Below are 7,192 nucleotides of genomic sequence, written 5' to 3'. Positions count from 1 at the left end.
GACCTGGAGGCATGAGGGGTACAGACTAATTCTCGAAGCCTCCAGGTCCTTTGAGCAGCAGTACCCTGTGGCTGTGCAGGCCTTTATCAATTGGAGCCATGAGCATATATTGACTATTTGGGAGCTGAACTAACATCACTGTTTGTGCCATATATATATATATATATATATATATATATATATATATATACATATACATATACATATACATATACATATACATATACACACACACATACACATACATACACATACATACACATACATACACACACACACACACAGTATATATAGATACTATTTAGACAACAGAGTGCAATAGGGTTGACTGAGGACAGAGCTATACTGGGCCATTAAGTAGTATTGCATGATTTTGGTTTTGCTTATTTGTAGTTTGTTTTGATTTGCTTATTTGCTTACTTATTTACTTTATTTTCTTTTGGTTTTGCATTATTTTGATTTGTTTAATTTCTGTATATTTAGTTTAGAGGCCCAAGTAGGCCCCAAAGCCCTTACCCTTATTGCCCCTTTGCCTCTTGAGTTTAGTCCCTTTTGCACTCTAATACTAACCGCTTTCTTCCCTTCTGTATTGTAACCTGACTATTTTTTATACCAACTGTTGAATAAACTTGACAAATTTGATACATCAGCCTCTGGTTCTGTTGATTCTGAACCCATACCTTCCTGGGGAACCTTACATTGTTCAGTCCTATATATATACACAGTATATTGTTAATGTGTTGAAAGGATCCCGCACTCCTATATGTGTGGGTGGCGTAGTCATTGCTTTACATAGCCCTGCTACACTAACAATAGGGTATATTGAAGTATTTAACTGCACTATATATTAAGTTGATTGTACCACTAACCACCACCGTATTGCTGCTTATTGGATAACCAGAAATACAACTTTACACACTACATTTTTCTCCTCAGGCTATCCAAAAAAAAACACCAATCCTGTGCATTCACCAATGAACGGCTGGCATGTGAAGGGCTGGCATTTAATGACTCTGTAAGATTTGTTTGTTTATTTGGAATTTAAAAAAATGTATACACAAATGTGGGATTTATAAATCCCACATTTGTCACTAAATCATTAGAGCATTCCCTGGGTTACATGGGTATTCAGATCCTTTTTTGAGCACCTCAGAAAATGTGTGGCTCCAACGGTTTAGAAGATAGAGCCATGTTGGAAGTAGCACACAGGGTTTGGTCATTTTGAAAAGTGTGTGGTCATTTTCGAGTATTTCGCCCCAGATTTACAATACATTACAAATCAAAAGTAATTTGTTAGACTCATTCTCCCCTCATCTGACAGTGAAGTGATAATTTAAGGACTTTAAAACAACAAAAAACTAAGAAAGAAAGACCATTACTGCATCAAAAGTAACCAACAAACTATACTATAAAAATTTGTCAAACATTGGCCAAATAATATAAGAGGCAAACATTGTCGGTGTAGATCCTTGTAGATCTGCTATTTTCACAATGTCTGTGGAACCGAGTCAAATGTAATGCCTCAACTCCAACAATTCCAAGTGCTTGTCAGGGTGGGGGGGGGGGTCTCCAGTTCAAATATGATTTATTTTACGATACATTACAAATCAAAAGTAATTTGTTTGACTCCGTCTCCCCTCAAACTTTCCATTCCCATTGGGATACACTCATGGAACGAGCTCAGTACACCAATCTATGGGAATATTGAAGGAATATTACAAATATTCAATGGCATTGTCGTTGTGGATTTCAGTCCGGCCATAGAGGATGAAAATACCGCTGACGCAGAGATAACGATGGGAACGCGAACAGCAAACCCCTCCTCCTGGAGTTTGGGGTGGGTCCAGGCCGTTAAAGAAACTTGGACCTTTCTGCAATACAATTCAACTGACCCAAATTGCACAAGCAGGTAAGTTGTTGTGACAGGTCAAGTGGTCAATGTCCACCATGAGACATAGGCTTTAGTGTGTGTGTGTGTGTGTGTGGTCTGTGGAAGTTGGTCTGCTTCCACAATCCATAATGATGCATTTTCGAACTAAATTAATTAGGCTATCTGCACTTCCACCATGGACAGACAGCTAAAACAACTCACTCACATGATTCACTTGAGCTGAGCCCTGATTCAATCAGATCTACATCATCTTCTTGTATGAAATTCTTGGACGTCGGCCAGCCACAGGCGGGCCCGGACTGGGATGCGAGTAAAAAAATATATTTAAAAAAAAAAAAAAAAAAAAAACTTTTTTTTTTTTTTTTTTTTTGGGGGGGGGCCCCCTGAGGTTGGGGGCCCGTTTCAATTGAAACGGGTGAAACATAGGAAAGGCCGCCACTGAGCCTGTTTATTGTCAGTGAATCTCTCTCAGTCTGTCCTCCTCTCTCTTTCTGCTCTCTGCCGCAGGTGGATGAGGGTCATTGGAGTGCTGATCAGCGATTCATTCGATGGGCATGGCGGCTGGTCCGATGAGGATGAGATTGTCACCCAAAAAACACAAAGACAACAAAAGTGTCTACCCGTGATGGCGAGGGAGGAAGATTGAATGAAACATATGAGAGGGACAATAAGGTTTACAAGCCTTGTTCTGTAAAACGAGAGATCAAGTGCAGAACCTGGCTGGTCGTCAAGCACAACGACTCCAGGGTAGGACTAGAGTCCGACCCATGCCAGATTCTTGGGTCCGATGCCGATCGCAATTTTGGAGAATCCTAGACCATTTAGCCTATTGCTGATATTTGATGACAAAATTAATTATAATCACTTTGAAAACTGAGATTTGTTTCAAGTTTTTAAAAAATAGAAAAGTTGGAGACTGCGTGGCGTGTCAATATAGCGTTGGCTGTTCCCGTCAATCAGTTCTGCTTTAACTGGTTGGGCCCAAACATCCTCAATACACAAGATAAGATCCCACCCAGAGCACCAGTACTGTTAATGAGTTGTTTCGTCCTTCCTGGGAAGAGTACGCAGAGGACGAGTGTTTTTTTTTTTATGGTTTTCCTCACGGTTTACATTTCTACAAGGTTTTTTTATGGTTTTCCTCACGGTTTACATTTCTACAAGGTTTCCAAACAATGGGTTAATAAAGTACTTATATGACCACTACCATACCTATTGCTCCATATGTAATTTTACAATATTATTTCTGTATAGTTTGTATTGTTTGTCTGTTGTGAGTATACAGTATATGGCATGCTGCAATTAAATTAGGGATTTAAAAAATATCTTAATTTAAGCAGTTTCTAAACTAAATGTATTGCTGTTACTCCAGCTTGTTCTGACAAATTACAACATTATTTGTTCGTATCTAGAACTCTATTCCAGAAAAGAATGGACCCAGTGATGTATCAAAAGTGTGTAGCATATTACCATTAATGCGATATTGCGGTTGTTAACAATACTGATGCTATTATTAGTACTACAGCAGCAGATAGGCTACAATTATACTGTTGCTGACCTGACATCTACCATTGCCAGTTCTACAGTACATCCTCCTATAATTTGAGAAACCTGTCTGTAGTGCGTGGTGAGACCAAAAACTCTTCTGCCCGGTTCTCCTCAGTGGCTGGAGCAATTGATCTGAATTTTTGCACACAGCCATTGACCATTATCATGTGCACGGAACAGCGGAGCCCGTTTTTCGATTTCACCAAATCTCAACTGTTTATTAGCGTTTTTTTGGTAAAAGAATGTCGCCATGGTTACGGGCCTGCCCAGCTATGGGACGAACTGCCTCCCGGGTTGCCAGATCATGTGCGCATATCCCCCCACGGATGCGTCGACCTGGTATGGACTAGTGTTATTAATACTACTAGTTTGGAAGGTTTTCACAATTCATAAGAAACAGTGAATCATGTTTGTAACTAAGTTGTTTGGGCTGAACACCCATAATTTCCATAAATGCTGTAGAGTTGAAAAATACCTACAATATAGGTTTTAAGTCAAATGCAGATGATAGTATATGACATGACATAAGCAATAATTAATAATGAGGTAGGTACCTTGTTATCAATAGATCTCTAAATCTTATGGTGGACCCAACTACTCTGACTAATATCTGTATGCAACTTAGTTGGAATATTCAAACCAGTTCAGTCAAATCAAATACTCAATTAGGATTTTTCCTGCGCTGTTCCTCACAGGGCAGAGGGTGTGGTGAATATGCATGTGTCAATGTCCAGTTCTGCACTGCTGGCAGGGTAGAAGATGGTGTGTGTGTGTGTGTGTGTGTGGTTCTGTATGTGTGTATCACCATCCAATACTGCACTGCTCCTTGCAGGGAAGTGTGTGTGCTATTTTCCTACCACACTGAGGACAAGGGCTACGGCTCTGGGTCTGTCCAAGGAGAATCTAGCACGGTCTGGGTTCTTCCAATCTTCAACACGGGTAGCTTGCGATCCTTGGCCTACCAGACTCGGGCTGCAAAACAGATGTATCCAAACAAAAAACCTGACCTGCATAAAGCAAGGCCAGAGCAGGCATCTCTGTGTTAATGTCTAAAACAATATTATTAACACAATACTGCATAAGGTTTCACTTGAAATACTTCACATTAATAGCAATTACAATTCAACAATAGTTCTTAGTCCCTTACACCCACATTTGTAATGGCAGGGTCCAGCAAATAACCATGTGAGTTTGACACTATAAATCAAAAATGAGGAGTGACATTGAGAGCACATTCTTTTGATCAAATGAAATTATAATACAAAAACGTTTTTTTAGCTGAACACAAAACAAACTTTAAATGACTATTTCACTACTCAATTCTTCATTGAACAAACAGCCTATAGTCACCAGCAGTGCTGGGACTTCACTCTTGGCATGTTAGCCATCTAGCAGCTAATGCAGCCAATTGTTTTATATCATTTTAATCGTTGATTAGTCACCTTTAACGAGGTACAGCTTGTAAGGATCAGGCAATCGTGAAATGAGAAACACAGCTAAACGTGTGGGTAGCGTTGCAGGACCCATAATCAGGTGCCAGTGATTGATTGATTGATTGATGTACTTTATTTAGTAAGACATGAGAACAACAGTACATGGAAGTACAAATTCACAATACGAGGTCTACTAAACTGGAAGACTCATAAAAGCACTGAGCTTGTTTCAAATGAGTTCCCCATGCACACAAATCATGGTGACATATAAGAGACAGACAGTTATACACAACTACTATAGAATGTCATACAATCAGTTTACAGGTTACTGGTATAAAGAGTGAGAAATATGTACAAAAGAAGAAGGAGAGGGGGGGGGGGGGTAGGTAAGGTTAGGACTTAGACAGGGGCCATTTTCCAATTGCAGCCTCCTGAAGGTGTATCTTTAGGGCAGTTTTGAAGGAGAGTAGGGTTTTACACTCCTTTACTCCTTTTGGTAGGGCGTTCCACATTTTTGAGGAATAGCATGAGAACGAGTTACTTCCCTTTGTTGAGCCAAAAAAGGGTTGGACAAGGTTTGTGGAGCTGCCTCTGGTATTGTGATCATGGACATCATTAACATTTTGGAAGTATTTTGACAAATACAGGGGGATCCCAATGTTGTGGTATATCTTGAAGACCAGGCCCATAGCAAGTTGCTGTACTCTGTCCTCAACCCTAAGCCATCCAATCCTATCAAAATGATCAGGGGTTAGATGGGTTTTGTAATTGAGGCCAAGTAGTAGCCTTACAAGTTTGTTCTGGGATCTTTGGAGGCTTGTTTTAAGGCCTTGGAGGTGTTGTGATACCATGAAGTACATGCATAATCGTAATGACCTTGTATGAGGGCCACTGCAAGAGTCTTCAGGTTATTCTTACTGACTTTACGATCAATACTCCGCAAATAGCGTGTTTTTTTGTGGACCGTTTTGATCGTTTTTTCAGACATTTTTGTCACCAGAGAGGTCAGCCTCCAAGATAGAGCCCAGGTAGGTAATTTTGTTTTTTCTTTTGATGATTTCATCACCCGCTTTGATCGTGAAGCTCTCTGCCTTTCTGAGGTTAGGAGTGGACCCAAAGAGGATGCATTCCGTTTTGCCCAGGTGTAATGAGAGCTTGTTGTCGGAGAGCCAGATGCAGATCTTGTTGAGTTCAGAGCTGAGAGTTTTCTCAACCTGCAGCCTGTCCCTGTCCGAGACTAGCAGGGCCGAGTCATCTGCGAACAGGAACAGGTTGCAGTCGCAGGCTGAAGACATGTCATTCACATATATCAGGAACAGTAAGGGTCCTAGTATACTTCCTTGGGGAACACCACAAGTCACTGGGAGGGGGGGGACTGGGTGCCGTTTACTTCCACCACTTGCTCCCTCCCTTCCAGGTAGGATCTCATCCAGTTCACTGACGTGTCATCAAAACCTATTGCTTTGAGCTTTTTGATCATAATTGGGTGATTAACGGTGTCAAAAGCCTTCTGGAGGTCCAGCATGACCATGCCGCAATATTTACCCTTTTCGATCTCTTGTTTGATAGAGTCGTTCAAATAGAGAAGGCATGTGTCAGTGGAGTGGTTTGTTCTGAAGCCAGATTGGAATTTGTAGATTAGATTTTTCACGGCAAGATACTTGTCGACCTGTTCATAGACTATTTTTTCCATGACTTTCGAGATGGAGCTTAGAATAGAAATAGGGCGGTAGTTGCCAGGGTCTAAGTTTTTTTAAATCGTTAGGGACCTGTCCCTGTATGGTGGAGAGGTTTATTATGTGGGTAATGATTGGAGCAATGGAGGCGGCTGAGTCTTTTAGAAATTTGGGGGGGATATTGTCGAGGCCTGTGGCTCTGTGTTGATGAAGAGCACTCAATTTTTTAAACACCTCTTCTGTTTCCACAGGGGAGAGTTTAAAATCATCTTTACAAACACCCTGTTTTTCGTAAAATGAGACAACATACTCCTCACCATATCTCCCAGAGTGTGGAGGAAGTTTTTCAACCAAATCTGAGGCTACGGTCGTGAAGAATATGTTGAGGATTTTACTCACTTCGTGTTTGGATGAAATGAGAGTGTCATTCACCTTGAGGCTTAAGTTTGAAAGCCTGGTTTTCAATTTCTTGCTGCAGCCTAGGAGGTTCTTGAGTAGCTTCCAAAGCTCTCGTGGTTTTCTTTGATTTTCCTCAATCTTGTCATCGAGGTAGCTTTTTTCTGCTAACTGGAGCATGCCATTTACCTTGTTTCTTAGCTTGTTTTTTTCCTTTTCAAGTTTAGCTACGTGGGATTCGAGACCTT

Source organism: Gymnoscopelus microlampas, assembly GCF_963454915.1.
Source record: "Gymnoscopelus microlampas genome assembly, chromosome: 5".
Taxonomy (NCBI): domain Eukaryota; kingdom Metazoa; phylum Chordata; class Actinopteri; order Myctophiformes; family Myctophidae; genus Gymnoscopelus; species Gymnoscopelus microlampas.
Note: the sequence above shows the minus strand (reverse complement) of the source record.